The sequence below is a fragment of the Falco rusticolus genome, chromosome 7 (genome assembly GCF_015220075.1).
Source record: "Falco rusticolus isolate bFalRus1 chromosome 7, bFalRus1.pri, whole genome shotgun sequence".
NCBI classification, from domain to species: Eukaryota; Metazoa; Chordata; class Aves; order Falconiformes; family Falconidae; genus Falco; species Falco rusticolus.
Window position 1 is genome coordinate 32,145,975 of NC_051193.1, and position 17,289 is coordinate 32,163,263.

General features: G+C 41.8%; 1 long non-coding RNA gene across 1 annotated transcript; it reads left to right on the forward strand.

Annotated features, from left to right (window-relative positions):
* Positions 1 to 6,592: 6,592 nt before the first annotated feature.
* Positions 6,593 to 16,913, forward strand: LOC119150744. The gene is made up of 3 exons (XR_005105193.1): positions 6,593 to 8,123; positions 8,237 to 9,944; positions 11,508 to 16,913. It is a non-coding gene; the product is annotated as an uncharacterized LOC119150744 (long non-coding RNA).
* The last annotated feature ends 376 nt before the right edge of the window (positions 16,914 to 17,289 follow it).

A 17,289-nucleotide genomic window follows, 5' to 3' on the forward strand; every position in this document is an offset into this window, starting at 1 on the left:
GAGTCAAATCTGACTCCTTGTACTCAGTCTTTTTGTTCTGCATCCCATAGGGGACCCATCCTGTGTTTATCTGCGTAGCTTTATGGAAAGCTGCGTATGCCAGATGTATGTTATCCATGACTACTTTCCCATGGCTCCCTTGGAAGTAATGCCTTTCAACAATACTTAGGCTGGCAGAAAAACATACTAAGGAGCTTGCTTCTTTTTCTGGATGACACTATCCCTTTAAAATAAACTTTATGAAAATGTACTCCATTCCTACATGTGAAATGCAGCTATGTTTTCCTGAAGGCAAAGGCTTTTGATGACATTTCAGAGCTACCATTAAGAGTTCAAGGGTAACAGTCATCCATGTAATGAGTTTCATCAGCTGAAGTATCACCGCCCATGCAGCTACCCTTCTGTATGGCAGCCAAGCATATGCTTCAAGTTATTTCAGAATTGGTATCTAGCTATTTATTATGACATTAAGGCAATATGAAAGTATTTCTTATCACTTTAGTTTTGTGTATAATGTGGTTTGGATTTTATGAGAACCATATTCTTCCAGTATTGCTCCCAGTTTGCTGTTTTCCTTTTAGTTTGTGTAGGGTATTCTTAAAATCAGGAGCTGTGAGCTGAATACTTATTATTGTTTAAAGCAAAGTTTTCCTTTTTTTGTCCTTGCATTTAATGCTGAAAATGTCTTCATTATGGCAGCAAACTAGTTAAATATTTCATATTTTGGTAAGACTCATTTGCCTTGGAAGTCTCTTTCAATTGCTGTGTTTTGAGAATCTACCACTGATTGGAGGAGAAAGGGACAGAGAAAAAATTACAAATTCCCGATTTGTGTACTACTAGAAGCATAAGTGACAACCCAGGATTGACTATGGGATATTCTGCATCTTTATGTTGACCGTGTGCAACAGTCCTGTGGCCATGCAGACTTCACAGTTGTCATTTATACCATAGTTTGTGGCCACACAGATATTGTGGTTATAAATGGAGACAGATCGTGTGCAAGACACTCCACTCCAGTGACACGCAGCCTTTTAGTGGTAGAGCTTAAGGACAATTTGTAGCTGCCATAGCAGTATTAGTTTGTATCATCTGCATGCAAGGCAGAATATCCTATGTCCTTGAGCACTTCACCCAGTTAAGAATGGTTCTATTCACACGTGCTCGTTGTTGAAGACTAGGTTCAGATCACTGCCACCCAGCATCCACATTTGCAATGACTTAAAAACATATTCTTGACTCCAAAAATTAATTCAGAGATCTAAGTGAGACATCTGGGCTTTGTGCAAGATTGGGAACAGAGCCAAGTAGGTGTCTCTGGAGGACAGTTCAATGCTCAGTGAGTGGAGAGCTGCCAACATTAGTCATTAGGGAACATCACTCCAGGAGCAGGTCAGAGCTGCTGTCTCAGTGCATCTGATTTGTGGTTGTGCATAAAGTGTCTCGATCCACTTGGAGTAGTGATGCCCCGGCAGGGCTGGTACCTGCTTAAGAAGGACTAAAAAACAATGATACAGTGCCAGGAGCTGACTTTTGTGAAGTAGGCCAGTGGCTGCCCACCCCAAGAGGAGGGAGGCCAAGGACCTTCTTAGCCTGACAGAGTCCAGTTTACTGTGCCACTCCGTAAAAGAAGTCCTCACCATGAAGCTACAGCAAGGCTATGGAAGAGCCATTATCTGCTATCGTTGTAAAATCAGACTAGAGAGGGAGCCTGATCCCATCATCCAAGGACAAGCATCTCCCTTGTGTGCCTGACCTAAAGTATTAATTAGTCCTTACCTGTTCCTTCTAATTATGTCTTCCAAAAAGCAGACCAGCAAGGAGGGAAGATCTCAGTGTGAAGATTCTCACGTGAAATTCCCACAATAATGAGGAGTTCAGCTATGGTGTCTTGGTATACACCAGAATCATTGCTTGCTCCTTGCAGCATTACAGACTATTAGGTCTGCTGCTGAATGTCCCATGCAGATAAGAGTCACTGCCAGCCATCCAAACACTCCCCAGGAGCAGAGCTGGCCCTCCAGAGCTCTTTGGGCAGCAGGACTGAATCGTATGCTTAGACAATAGAGGAACGCGTTGGGTGGACTGGTTGCTCTTGAGAAGAGCTTGTGAGCATGCCTCCGCTTAAGCCTGTCCAGGTCTGTCCTAAATAGTAAAACAATATATACAGAGACACAGATGGTAAAGTACTGTTCCGTGTTGGTGCTCAGCACACCACAATACTGTTAATTAAGCTTTGTTAGTTTGATGTCCAGTTTTTCTGACATGGGTTTTGATCTAATCTTGCAGAATTCTAAAACTCTTGTCTTTTTTCTTTTTATGTGCAAGTACATTTTAAAAAGATTTTCATAATTTCTTTGTGTCCGGCTTCTCTAATAAGGTTGGACAGATTCTCACAGTTTCTGTTGCTAATATGATTCCTGGCAAATAGAGCAGAAGGTTCAGGAGAACAAAAGAAATGATCTAATTTTAGTAATGGTGCAGACCGAGTCTGTCATTTTTCTCTCTCTTTTATCCTCCTACCCTTTCTGAATGTCAGAACCTCTCCCAGCACTGCCTCTTTTCAGTTTGTATTGAATTCTTGTTCTTCATCAAGGACTGGGCATGATGAGTTTTTAGATACTCCTCTGAACAGAAGCTGGAGTATTTGTGAGGCTTATCAGTGAAATTTTGACTTGTCACAGGTAATCTGCTAAGAATGAATCACTTCCAGCAAAGCTGTTTTTGCAAATTAGAAAACCTTATATCTGAAATTTCATTTAATATGTATGTCATATTTCTAGTATCCATTTTGAATCTTAAATTGAAGTTTGAGTCTAATACAGTGTAAAGACAATAAAGGAATTTAGTTTCTGAAAGACAAAGAGGGTTGCATTTAGTGTAGTAGGTCTGATCAGCTTGCAGAGTGGTCAGACCTCTATCCCGTGATGTTCTTTAGCCTGTGCATAATTGAAATATGAGAATTTCTGTATAAGCCTTAACATAAAACATATTCTTTCAAAGGCAATGGAAATACTAGCATATTTTAGATTAAATATATACTTCCAAACTTCCCTAGGTTTGGATCTTGGGGGATTTTCTACTGAATAACAATTATGCTTGTCTTAGTCAACCTTTATTCTTATTCTTGTGCTCCTGTTTTGGATATGAGAAATAAACAGGCTGTATTTGCAATTTGGGGGATGGCAATGACAAACATCTGATGTGCAAAAAAGGACAAGAAAGCACAGAGTAAAGAATAACATGGTTGAAAGCGAGAATTGCTTGAGCAGTAAAAAAATGGAGAGGATGTCCTTTCTCAGATGTTAATTTTTTGAGTGTACAACAAAAACACTGGTATGGTTAGAAATAAATTGTAGTTCAACATTTAGAGGCATAATATATTACAAAATGAAAAATAAAGCCAGCCTGATGATTAACTTTGTTTCTGAACGTGGTTACTTAAATAACCATGTCAAACTTGATTAAAAATGTGCAATAATTTTTCAAAACAAGTCATTCCTTATCTCTGGCTCCAGTTTGTTTCATATCATGTCATCGATATAGAAGGAGGCAGACAAGCATTGCAATTAAATCTATAAAACCTACAACTATATCCACATTAAAATAACTTCCAGTTATTGCTGTAACAAACCACACTACTGGCCTAAAATTACATTTTATTACTTTTGTTTTTACATTTATTTTACATTTAATTACTACCCCTATTACTTTGGGATAACACTTGCTGGCAACACTTTAGAACGGCATTTTCATTTGCAAATGCTCCAAAAATAATTAGGCAGACCTCCTACCCCGACTTATGTGATGGACTTAAAAACTAGGCTGAAGAATTGAGATTGGAGAAGTATTGCTTCTCAGTTTTCTGTCTTCAGGACTTCTATTTACATTGCTTTTTCTGAAATCATTACGCCTGAAACCCAGGAACTTGAGGTTAACGAAGCCCTCTGCCAAACAGGCAAGGTTTGCAATGCATTCTCCCTTATCTCAACCAAGCAGCTCATCCTTTTACCAGGAAATGGAAGGGAAGGACCGTTCTCTCTCCATTCCTGTTTTCCATTCACAAAGAGGTTTGGATGATTCCACCCCGAGGCTCAGGTAACTACAGCACTCGTGCTCAGACAATGTCCCATACCAGGCTGTGAGGCTGGACACGGCGGGTGGAATAGTGGTGGGGAATGGCTGCACAGCGATCTGGCTGTCCCTCACCACAAAGGCCTCCATGCCCTTTGTGCCACGCAGAGTTGAGTTAACTGCCCTTTTTGTCCTCTCCCTCTCCTGCCACAGTAAGTACACAGACTGCCAGCCCACCCTCCCCAGTAGTACTCAGTCTTGCTTATCCCATACCTCTTTCTGCTCTGGTGCCTGGCCATTACTCCTACTACACCTACAGTCATGGAATAGCACGATACTTAAGTGAATGTTCATTAAATGCTTCGCATGCAGGGGCTGGGTGGAAGACTAGAAATGGGCAGGAGGATCTGGGGATTGCTGACAGTTTTCCCGCAGAGTACAAAAAAGGTCAGCTCTCCCAGGCCTCTCTGTTGGGTGCTCTGTAACATCTTCATAGTTCTTTCCTTTATCTGGCATGTGTTTGTCACAGCATGACTTTCTGTCTGGGCTAAGTCATTCGTGCCCCTTTCGGTACAGCAGAGCCTGAGGCACAGGCTCAACCACCATTCCAGCCAGCCCCTCCCATCGCTATCACATACAGCTTTTATCAGGGTGCTAATACTGTGGCTAACGATGTCTGTGTTCTTGAGGCACATTAAGAAATCTGGCATATAGCCCGCGGCTAGAGCTCAGATTCTGCAACAATAATGTTTACATTGGCAGGCCTTTGAACAGAAACCCACATTCACTCCAGCTGGCTGGTGTGATTCTAGCAATTAATTCAGCTTTTCCAGTGGCAAGAGTTTGTTGATACAGCTTGTTGCTCTTCCTGTCACAAAACACATCAATAACATGGAAAAAAACTGCCTAGGCAAGTCACAGAGTCACAGAAGCGCCGAGGTTGGAAGGGACCGCTGGAGGCTGTCTAGTCCAAGCCCTGCTCAGAGCAGGGCCAACCAAGAGCTGGTTGCTCAGGGCTGTGTCCTGTCAGATTTTTAGTATCTCCAAGGTCAGAGACTGTACAACCTCTCTGGGCAACCTGTTCCAGTGTTTGACCTCCCTCCCAGTAAAAAGTTATGTTTAAATGGAATTTCTTGTATTTCAATGCATGTCCATTGCCTCTTGTCTTCTCACCGAGAAGAGTCTGGCTCTGTCTTCTTACCTCTTCACATCAGGTGTTTATATACATAGATAAGATTATTCTGAGCTTCTCCAGACTAAACAGACCCAGCTCCTTCAATCTCTCCTCATATGACACGTTCTCCAGTCCCTTAACCATCACTGTGGCCCTTTGTTCGACTCATTCCAGGATGTCTCTGTCTCTTTTGTACTACTGAGCCCAGGACTGGACCCAGCACTGCAGATGTGACCTCACTGGTGCTGAAGAGAGGAGAAGGATCACTTCCCTTGGCCTGCTGGAGATGCTTTTCCTAATGCAGCCCTGGAGGCTGTTGGCCTTCTTTGCTGCAAGGTCACCTTGCTGGCTCATGGTCAGATTGTTGTCCACCAGGATGCCCAAGGCCTTTCTTGCAAGTCTGCTTTCCAACTGGCTGACCTCAGCCTGTACTGGTACTTAGGGCTGTTCATCTCTGGGTGCAGGACTTCGCAATTCTCTTGGTTGAACTTGATGAGATTGCTGTTTGTTCTAAGTCTTTATAAAGAACCACATGGGATAGAGCTGGAGGGATGGAGATTCAAGTATCTGAAGTTCCCACAAAATCCACACATTGTTAGTTGTCTAATTTTTTAACTCATGGCCCTCACATTTATAAGACCATGTCTGAGCTCTGGAGGCTGTCAGAAATCTGAAACAAAGACAAAAGCAATGCATACAATGATTAGCTTTTTAAGTCTACACAGAAAAGAAGCGCTGCAGTTATTTAATTCTCTGGGTTGTCATTTGAGTCCTAAAATCATGTATTTATAGCTTTTCTGTTTTAATGACAGCAACTCTGCCCAAAAATACACGTGTGTAAATGTAATCGTCTTGGTTATGAATGAACAACTTATTTTCTGTATATTTATATAACTGAAATTCATGGTTTCCTCTGTGTACTATGTTTTTTCTGTAAGGTTGTTCTTTCCAACAACAAGGCCACAACACCTCTGCCCTCAGCTCACCTATAGTGAGGAAGTAGAGTGTCCATGTTGTTTCCCAAGTACACAAAGTACAGCAAAATGCTGGCTGTGAAATGTCACCAACTGGAATCACCACCAGATTACCAAATGTCCTGAATATGTCCAATTTTTTGTTTACCTTTATGATGTTGCCTGTTATTTTGGGCATAGAAAGGACCTAGAGCCTCATGGAGCAGTCTGACAGAGCTCCAGGTTTCTTCCTTTGCTTTTGCTGTTCCCACTAGATGGTCACTGATTCACAACATGGATTTACACCCAACTGTGAAGATTTGTTACTTTGGGCCCTACCTTGAATCCAGACTTTCTGGTCTACAATGGATGGCTCAGACAGTGCATTAAGGCATTCAGAGCATAATCTTGGTTTCTGGGGAGCCAATAATGCATATGCCTTTGTGTTGGAGGCAGCCTGTATTTTCAACCCATTTGGAGGTCAGGAGTACCCAGGCCTGTTTTTTCATCCCCACTGAGAAATTTAAGCACATTCAAAACCTTCTAGCTACCTTTCTTTACCCCAAACTCACTGAGTAATTTTAAACAGATAAACATAGTTCACTTGTTTTTTAAATTTACTTCTTTGGTTTGAAATGTCTTTGGTTTCCTTCAGGTTTTATGATGCAAATTTATCAATAGCACTAAAACTTAGATTTTTCAAGAAGGCGTGCAGCCAAAATAACAACATTATAAAGCGGATGCCGCAAAGAAAGGAAGTAGAAATATTGCTAAAATTAATTTTTTATATTTACAATTAATCTGCTCACTCCTAACTTCACTGTTGGAACAGGTCAGGGTGTAGGGTCTTTTTGGCATGGTAGTATGAATCTCTTTGGGTTCCCAGAAATCTGGGCTGCAGGTATTAACCCCTCAGCTCCATTCCTTGCATGGCCAGACATAGCACCGTGCCTTGCCTGGGGCTGCCTTGCTGCCTGCACGCCCTGCAAGTACGGTGCCCCATACCTCCCTGCTTGGACGCTTCTATTCAGAGGGTGAAGAATGGCCTGGTGTTTAAATTACTGGATTGAGATGCCTCCAGACTAAAAAAGTGGAAAATTGTTTTTAAATGTGGTTTCATCTGACCTCCAGTAAATCTGCTAACTTCAGCTTTCCCCCTACAAATCAGGTACTGTTAGTTGGAGAGGAATTATAGAGGAATGAAGGCAGGTTAATTAACATTGATAAAATACAGCTGTGGGCTGGCTTCAAGGGTGGTGGGTTGGCTGATTTGGATAATAGCAGCTGTGGCTTATTATTGCTAAGTAGTTAAATAGCACTGAAGAGAAAGAACTCTGAGAGGAGTAAAGGAAGCAGAGAGCCCAAGAGAGCCCTGGAGGTGGGAGAGAAGGGGTGGGTGGGTGGGGGGAGGAGGAGAAGAAACAGCATGGACAGTAGATTCTGACAAATGGTAAAGCCTTGTTGCAGCCTGATAGCTTGCTTGTGCTGGGACAGTTAGGCTAAGTTTGTTGGATACCAGGTGGTAGGAAGGAAAACATAATTATTTAAAAAAAAAATATCCAAATCCTGCTTCATAGACAGAGCTCATCTTGTGTAAGTAGGTCAGAGTTGTTACAGAAAATGTAGTGGCAGTCATACTGATGATAGGCTCTGGTATGTTTAATAGGTCCTGTTAACATGTAAGACTTTTTTTCCCTGTTTCAAAATTTACATTTTGAAGTCAGATGACTCATGACAATATGTTTTTTCCTTCAGTGTGTAACACACCGACCTGGCACCTTGGCAGCAGCACTGGGAAGCCATGGCGGTGAATCCAGGTCCCCAGGTCTCTCAAGGAAGCACCCATGAAAGGGTCCCTGGGATTAAGAAGGAAGTAGAGGTTTTAATGAAGCAGATTCCATTCTTCAGAGGGGTGAAGGAAGGTAAGGAAAGCTCCAGTTGCTTATGTGATTATTGCTAATTACTGTAACTGAACATCCTCATGACAGGAATATTTGGTGCCTGAGGTAAAGCTTGTGTCCATTACTTTTTTCAGCTGTCTTGTGGTGCCCTCTCGAGGTAGGAGAGCTGCCCGGTTCATTCGCTATTTTATGGCAGCAGGAACACAAACTGGAAACAGACCCTGGTGAAGAAGCTGCTGTTTGCTTTGAAAACAAATCAAATTTACTATGGCTTTTCTTGGTGTGCATTTTTAAATGGCAATCCAAAATCTCTTTGTCTCCAGCTTTTCCATGAGATCAAGTACTCCAAAGGACACAAAGCACAGGGGATCCTTCTTTGCAGTGCTCTGAAGCCACAGAGGCACGTTTGCCCAAAGTGTGAACCAAGGGATCATTGCTCTGTTTACATGAAGGAATGGAAAATGTTTCCCACAACATGCTCTTGTGTCCTTGAAGCTGAGCACAAAATGCATCAGGAAATGCTGATGTTTGGATGCTGAAGTGGATTAGGAAACCTTGCCGTATCAGGAAGGCTAACCTTTGTGCTCAGGTCAGATAGAGGGTCTTGTGCTTGTGGGGAGGGTCTGTGAGTGCGGTGCCTGTGCCTCCTGCTTGGAAGAAGCCAAATGCCTTGGATGTGATCACCACCTCACTGTGGAAGACTGCAGACTGTAGGTTTCCCTTTAAAAGGGACTTTAGATGTTTAGTCTTGAAATACCTCTTGCCAGGTGACAGCAGATTGTCATTCAAAAAATGCCTCATTTAAAATCCAACAAGGAGCAAGGATTGGTAATATGGTGGGTCCTCAAGAGTCAGTGAGTTAATCACTTCTGTTTAGGACTGGGGTAGGGTTGATGCTGACTATTTGGGGTGAGGACATCCTGCTCAAGAGATGAGCGTGCTATGGGTGTGTGCTGGTTTATTTGCAGTTTCCCTTACTGCTGTGTAGGATATATTTAACTGCAGCCTCCATGGTCACCTTCTCACAAGATCCTGCTGAGTCATCCAGGCTGTTTCTATCTGATCCCATTCAATGCTGGTATGGGGTTTTCAGAAGAATAGACACAGAAGGAAACTTCTGGTTTTATTTTGTTGAAGCCTGAGTCCTTTCAGACCCGGTGCCCCGACAGCAAGAGTCACAGAGAAGTCTGTTGCATCCATTTGACCAAAACCTCTGTTTCTTTTACAATATACTCCTCAAACTAAGCGAGCACAGAGTGCTTGATCTGGACTTGTTCTGAAGGCAAGCGGAGGCTGTGGCACCCTGCAGAGGTATTGCACCCAGAGCCTGTGCGCCCATGAGGCTCACCAACACAGTAGGCTGATGAATGCAACTCTACTTGGTTGTCTTAGCAAGTGGTATGACACCTTTTCTCCTCCTGATAGCTGATAGCACGGCAGCTGTGATTTTCTGAGGCATCTGAACCAGGAGGCACCTGGGGAGCAAGATTTTTTCAGTGAAGGGTTTTTTTGCTCTGACTTTCCTCTGCTGCTATTATAGATGGCAGACTTTGTGAACTACAGCCCCTCCTCCACCCTGTCTTTTATGGGCAGCTCAGTTTTGGATTTCAAAAGGCTCTTCATGTGTTGATTTTGTGCATGTAATGGGTAAATTTTTTTTTAAAAAAATAACATCTCTGCTTCTCATAGATAACTTTTGATGGGGGCAGTTGGAAAGTAAATGTAAACAAATGCAGAACAACATGCTGAATCTGAAGGCATAAATCCCTTCCACAGAGCTGCAAATTGAAGACTCAAAGCTCCTGTTGTGTTGAAAAGAGGGACTCTTGGGCCCAACAAGGGGTAAGATGTTAATAAAACCTTTGTTCACGGTTACAATAGGGAACAGCTAAGTGTAGTTTGGGGTTTCTGCCAAGTTAACCCTGACTTATTGCCATTGTCACAAGTACTGCTAAGAAACCCCTTAACATGTTATTAAAGATAAAGAATGAAAAACAGTTAATACTTTTCATTTTGAATGCTGTATTTAAAGGAAAAGCTTTCATTTTAAAAACAATCTTTATTCCCTTTCCCTGTTGCTAGACTAGGAGCTTTAAAGAGAATTCACATTTTATGTGGCATTAACTTTCTTTTTGTGGGGAAAAAAGTTAGCTTAAATGGTCCAAAACTGGCACTGCCTTTAATATTACTGGAGTCTTATTTTCTTTAAGATGAAAGTGCAGGTGTTCTGAGTCCCCCTGAACACATGCTAACATGGCTTATTTGATTGTTTCCTTCCCTGTGGTCTGTGGGGCTCTGCTCATCTGTGGTCTCTTGCTCTGTTGTTAGCTCCTTGGGGCAGGAACCATACGCAGCACATTCAGATCCATGACCGGACAAAATCGCTATGATAATTGAGTAATAACAACAAAAAGTCATGGAAAGTAAGACAACATTCAATCAGTATTTCAACTTTCTATTTCTTCAGTGAAGAAAGTCAGCTTTTGTCTACAGTCCCGCCTTTCATTTGAGACTGTGCTGTTAGGGAATCTGAGTCTGCTCAATACATGGTCGTGGATGAGACCGCTCTCTGGATGAGCATGAAGTTGTAGGAGGTGTTGGTTTAGGTGCATCTCCGTGAGAAGCAGATACTTGTGATGACAAGTACTATATCTTGATAACTAGGGAAGAAATGAAGGAGAGAGGAGGCAGGTATATCTGGGTACTTTCTGGTCCGGTCAAGGTGTCGAGAGCATTGGGGCCACAGAGGTCCAGTAGTGTCATGTTTAAAAGCAGGCTGGTGGAATACGCTGGGGTGATAATCACATTTCTTCCAGCCCTCATACCCTCCTCTGCTCCCCTTTGTGCCACCCACTCATCTAAGGAAAGGTGGCATCTTTATTCTGGTAGAATTAACTAATCAAAATATGCTGTTGGTGACTTCAATTATGAATGTTTCCTCCCATTCTTAAAATGTTTCCACTTGTTTTCTTGGCAGGACCTTGAGGATCTCTCCTGAGAGGTCCTTTCACATAGATACGCACAGAATGAATAGTTTATCTCCAGCTCCCGCTGACTTTCATTAATAATTTGATGTAAAAACCTAAGTTGGACTTCTGCTGTGTTGGATAACTTGGGAGTACCAGCTTCTAATATTCCAGCCACAGAACAAAACACTTTTTAGTTTTAGAGGTCCAAGTGGCCTTTCTGGCTTCCACTCACCCACAACCTTTCTTGGAAATTTCCAGTACCTTACCATTCCCTGCTTTAACTACCTGGCTGCTTCAGGCATCCCAAAAAATGAGAGAGGCTCTATGGCTTCCAGCTGGCAGACCTTCTCTTGTGAATGACAGCTGTTTCCTTAAACAAGAAGATTTGGTGGGACATAAGACCATGTTTTTTACTGTTTCTTGTTTAATTGCCCAGGTCTATGTCAGAAAATACGGTGGTCACTCCTGAAGGTGAGCAGCTTGTTTTACAGGGTGCATTCATCTGCCCAGTCTCACTGAAGACAAATGGAATTGCCTATCTGAGTAATGTCACACATGTCCCTAAATGATTGCAAGAGACTGAAAGGAATTGGAAGTAGAAATAATAGCACTACTTCATCTCTCACAGAGCAGCGCCAACAAAATAATGAAGCCATGTGAATAAAGAACCAACCTAACAATCAAGCTCTAACCATTTTTTGAAAATTAGCACTTCTTCCAAAACAGTAATGGCTGCTGGGAAAATGGTACAAAATATTAACTGTCAGGTTAAGCACACCTTAATCAACATGTGCCAAGTCCCACTGATGTGTCCTCAAACCTGTTACTTAAGTACTTGTTAAGGCCAATTAAATAAACAAAATTTTAAAGCTTAATAGCATAAACCACATAAATAACATAAGAGCCATAATGGTTGAATGGGTGGGTGTTTGGCCCTTCTTGATTTAAGACAGTGAAGTGAAAAATGTTGGAGCCCTTGAAGGTGATTTTGAAGACGAGGAAGTGACTGTGCTACACAAACAGCAATCAGAGACAATTAAGAGAACTGGGACAAGTGCCTCATTCTCTCTGCAGACTGCATGGGAAATTGCGCTTTACATTTCAGTCATGTTGCATTTCAAATAAGGCCCCCAGCTATGTCATTTTTCAAGTCCAACTCAAATCAAAAGATATTGCTTAAAATCTTTCTATTACTCCAGAGTGAAAGGAATGATTGTCTATGCTGATGAGCCTGGAAGATTGTCTTGAAAAGAATTTGACAGTTTTGTTTTGCAGTCCCATTATAATGTTATTACTGCCCCTGAAGAAGACTGACAGAGCCTGAACAACAGCTTAAGTATGAGGGTAGTTTAGGATGGCACTCTGCTGCAGATTTCATGTTGTTTCTCTGCACAGTAGAGAAACTGTGCACTATACTATGCATATGTTTTCATTTAAAGCTTAATCTGATGAAGAATCTCAGAGAGCCTCTATAGTAATAAAAGAACAGAAAATACAAGCAAGCTAAAAAAATCCCAAACCCCATCAAAATGGAAAGAATCAAAACAGGAAAATTTGGAAATAATTATCCATGTCTAATTATAACCCTATCCCTATACAGAATGCACAGCCCCTGGGTGATACTTCTTTCAAGAACTTTCTGGTAAGTATGGAAATGTTTCAGTATGCGATTCAGAAATTTCCTGACATGCTGAAGGGGTCTCAATTTTGTGGCCGCCTTCGCAAAGACAGGAATACAATGAGCTTTCAGAGCTCTTGTAGCTGTTTTGGTTTGGCATAATATGCCTAGAAACAAGCACCTTAGTTTTTAAATTTGCTTGAATACTGATTTAAGTAACTAAGTTTCCCCTGGTGCAAATGCTTATCTACATGTCATTTGTGTAATACAGTAACTTTTGCTGGTGTTCATCCTCTTGGTTATAGATAAAAAGTAATGGGGAAGTTAAGATGAAGAAAACAAATTAAGTCCCTTACTGGAATATCAGTGCTTTTTTATGCATAAGCAAGACAGTTTACTTCAAAAAAAAAAAAAAAAAAAAAAAATCCCAAGCACAAACCAGAGGGGTGGGATGAGGTGTTGAGAGCAGGGACAAGTGCTAGAGGTGCTGCCAGGTTGTGCCATGCTCAGCTGGATGCCTGTGGCTGTGTTTCCTCTGAACCCTGAGGAAGCCCAGCGCCACTCGCTGCCCAGCCTTCACCTCCGGCTGCCTGCCAGGGAGAGAGCGGCGGCTCAGCATCGGAGTGCTGAGCGACACGGAGACCGGGGGCTCCAGCTGCCTGCCCGCGAGGTGCCCAGCGACCCTTCCCTCAGCCAGCCCTGACTGCTCTGCTCACTGCTCTGAAAACCGGGAAGATGGAGGGGCTGTGCTGCATACATAGAAGTGATGCAAGACGCAAGCTTTGCCTGGCAGCAGTTTTCCCAAGGAAGTATCAATTTCATCTTCCTGTCGTCTTTGCATAAGGCACTGTTTTTTCTTTTAAAGAGGCTTGTTTGGTGGTTTTTTAATGAAAAAGGCTCTAAATGTAAATGTTCAATTATAATGCTAATTAATAGAAAGTTAGTATAAGATCTCTGCCCAGATATAATCAGTTCTGCATAAACCGGGTCATTTGAGAAAACAAGAGTCTAAATCAATTATTTCTAGATTAAAGATTTAAACTTTTATGTTTTGCTATATAACAATTGACAGATAAATTACAGTTACAATAACGACCTTGTACTTGCTGTCTTCAACCCAGTACACAAGCTACCCAGATCTCTGGGGAAAAAAAAAAGGCAATGCTTGTTGATTTGTGAGAGCAAATATGCCCACTGAAATTAAGAGGAATTTGTAATGGAAATGGGCAGCTTCTGAGCCACGGACTGTAGAAGTTATTTATAAATGTGATGACCTGAACAAGAAGCCTTTCCTAGTGTGGTGTCAGAAAGCAAGTTCGGTGAGGTCATTCACATATGGAACAACACAAGAGAGAAAAATGCTGCAAGACTACACTCACTGCTCTCAGAACCTTAACCCAGTACCCAGAATTGTGACGGACAACGTCTCCAGCAGAAATCTTAAAATTTCAGTGGGACTTCCTTGGCGCATGGCACTACTCTACTAATGATTGCAAAGCTGGGTCCTAACCTGCTTGTTTTAAAACAGTTCTAGCAAATTTACATTTGGGGGCAAATTCTTGTCACGAGAAGCCCAATGGGAGTTTTGTGACTTCGTTTCTGTATTATACAACAGTTAAATTTTCCTTATGTTTTCTTGTACCTCAAATATGTAACTCCTAACTGGAAGGAACATATTTATGTACAGAAAAATGATGTATATAAACCCACAATGTTTATTATTTTGTGTTCACTAGTAACTCTATGGCTCTGCATTAATATCACTCTGTTGTTTTCTGAAAGAGCCAAAAGGCCAATGGGAGTGAAATACCAACCTGAGAAAGCAGTCTAGCAAGGAAAGCAATGCTGTCACTGCAGAGGGACTTCTAGCAGAAGCAGTGACACTTGCAGTTACTGAGACTGTCAGTCCAAATCCGTGTTGCTTTGGTACCCCGGATAAAGATCAGGCCAACTTAAGAGCTGGCGACATGCCACGCAGACAGATGGACAGATTGGGGAGCAACACATAGACTGTGCAGGAGCATCAAGTGTGGATTCTGAAGGCAGCATTCCCAACTGGAAGGTTCCAAAGAGCTGGCCAGCCTGAGTTTTAAAAACAGTTTCTGGTTTAGGAAATGCCACAATTTTGTTCTAGAAGACCTGACATACTGAACAAATCAGTAGGAAGGGGTATTGTAATGTTGGTAAAGTTGGCTTGAGCTGCACAGAAAGGAGAAATTGAATAAGGGATGTTCCCTCTGAGCCCCAGAAAGAGTGAAGATGAGAACTGGTGAAAGAGTTTCCCCGTGTTTCTCTGCAGCAGGGCAAAACAGTCATACACTGCTAAGCAGCGCAGCAGAGGAATTGCCAAAGCTGCTCGTTAGAGATGGGGAGGAGAAATCTCACCTTGGATTCGGAAGCTGGAATGAATCACAAACTCACACTTCAGCCTTCCTCTTCAGAGAGAATCAGCATCAGGGTAGGGACACTACGGGACGACTCCTTTCCTGGGACAAGGGTAGCATTTACTAGACAGGATAAAATTGGACTTTTACTATTAAGCTGGAAAACTGAAACCCAAAGGTGGAAATCTGATGCCAGTGCATTTTGTTTTTGAAGAAAATAGAAGAATCTATGTGAATTTAAATATTTATCTTCAAGCAGTTTATTTCCTAGCACACCAAACTTTAAATGGTTAAATTAAATGATTCAACTCTTAAGTAAAAACGGGGCTGCTATATAGGAATTTGAATGATTGGTCCTCGTGTGCATCAGCATCCCTTTGATACCCTTACAATATATCACCCCTTCCATTTGCAAAATGGACAGGGTTTTCCTGGGTGGATACTCTATCCAGACTGTAATATATTCTGTCTTCTAATAATCAGTCCAAACTGCATTTCAAATGCCACTTCTACTCCATTTTCTGTAATTCATTCATTACTTCTTTCAGATTCCTGGGTTGCGCCATGTATTTTGCCGGTGTTGACGCCTATTGGGCAGTCAGGTCTAGAGTCATTCCGGGCTGCTCTTGTTTGTGTTACTCTTGTTGTGAACTCAGTTTATATTTAACCTGGGAATATGAGTCATAAAAGGCCAACACACACACAAAAAGAGGAGACAATATCCAGTGCAGTCAATATCATGTCCAGTCACAAACTGGGTTAGAAAGGGACAGGATGAGTGAAGGGACCGATAAAGGGCACAAGTTTCTAGTTTTTTGAACTGCTTTAGATTTGCTAAATCAGAAAACTATTACAAATTGAGAGCACCGGTTTATTGCTGGGCTCATCTCTTTGGGTGCACTGCGATGATAACAGAAGTCACACCAACAGACACCCCCATTGTTGCTCTTTGCAGAAGAAAGGAGTATATTATTTATCTGAAACTTTTGTTCTCATGCATGCATGTGACTAATGTTGTGGGATCTGAGTGGGGCTGCACATGTGGCAATTACAAAATAACATACTGGGAGTGTATTTTGATGTCAAAGAAAAACTTTAAAGCAGCACCTTTAATGGATACTAGTATATTACATAACTTTTTAAAGTTCATGGAAGAAGAAACACCTTTCCATTAATGCACTTGCCTAAGACCTTTGTTCTTCTATCAGAGACAACCAGTTCCCATTAATTTGGCATTGAGATGGGCATGCAGCTGCACTTTTTGGGCTTCTACAGATTACATTTACAAGCTTAGTAATAATTTTATGCCTACAGTACATGAAATAAAAGAAATACATTAAGGGAACATGAAGGGTATGAGTATGCCAGCAGAACAATTGAATTGTTTATACTTTAGGGTGAAATCCTAATCTGAGGACTTCTAATGGGATGTATATCAAAACCAGCTGATCCATGAAGGCTTCTAGTGCCATCTCAGGACAAGACTTTGGAACACTACTCCATTTTCCACAGCCACTGTACTTCCCACATGAAGGTAATACCCACAAAGGCTAGATGGTGGTTGTGTTATATTCAGGAGGGCTCTGATTTGCACCATCAGAGGCCCAAGACCACAACTGTCAGTGTAGACATTATCTCACTGTTGGCCCTATCTTGGCTTGCAAAGGTCAAGCACAGAACGTTGTGCACCACCAGCGGAGCAAATAAAACCATTACCATGACCCCAGCTCTAACTCAGTGATGTTACAAAGGGGTGATTCTGGATTTAAATCTGCATCGGCATTTTTAAGGTCACCGATTCTCTCTAAAGAAACAAAACAACACACAGACTTGTGTGCACACAAACACACACACATACAATAATTAAAAGAATTAACAGGGGACTTAAGTTTGTGTTGCAAACCAAGGTTCTTGTTAAGTGGAAATTTGCCATATGCTCTCCAACACTAGACACAAAGAAGAGCCATTTTACTAACTTAAACCTCCTACAGTTTTGCTGTAGGATTGGAATGCCCATTGCTGTCGATTGGCTTGTTTCATTTAGAGCACTAATGTTTATTTTGGAGACTGTATATCAAGGTGACTCGGAATAAGTTGTTTTGGGAAACTTTTTCTCTCAGGCTGCTGAGCCCATAGTTTGAAGAGAAAGTAACAAATAATAAAATGCAGAGGTGCCAGTGGGCTTATTGTTACAAATACTTGGAGGTTTCTATGTC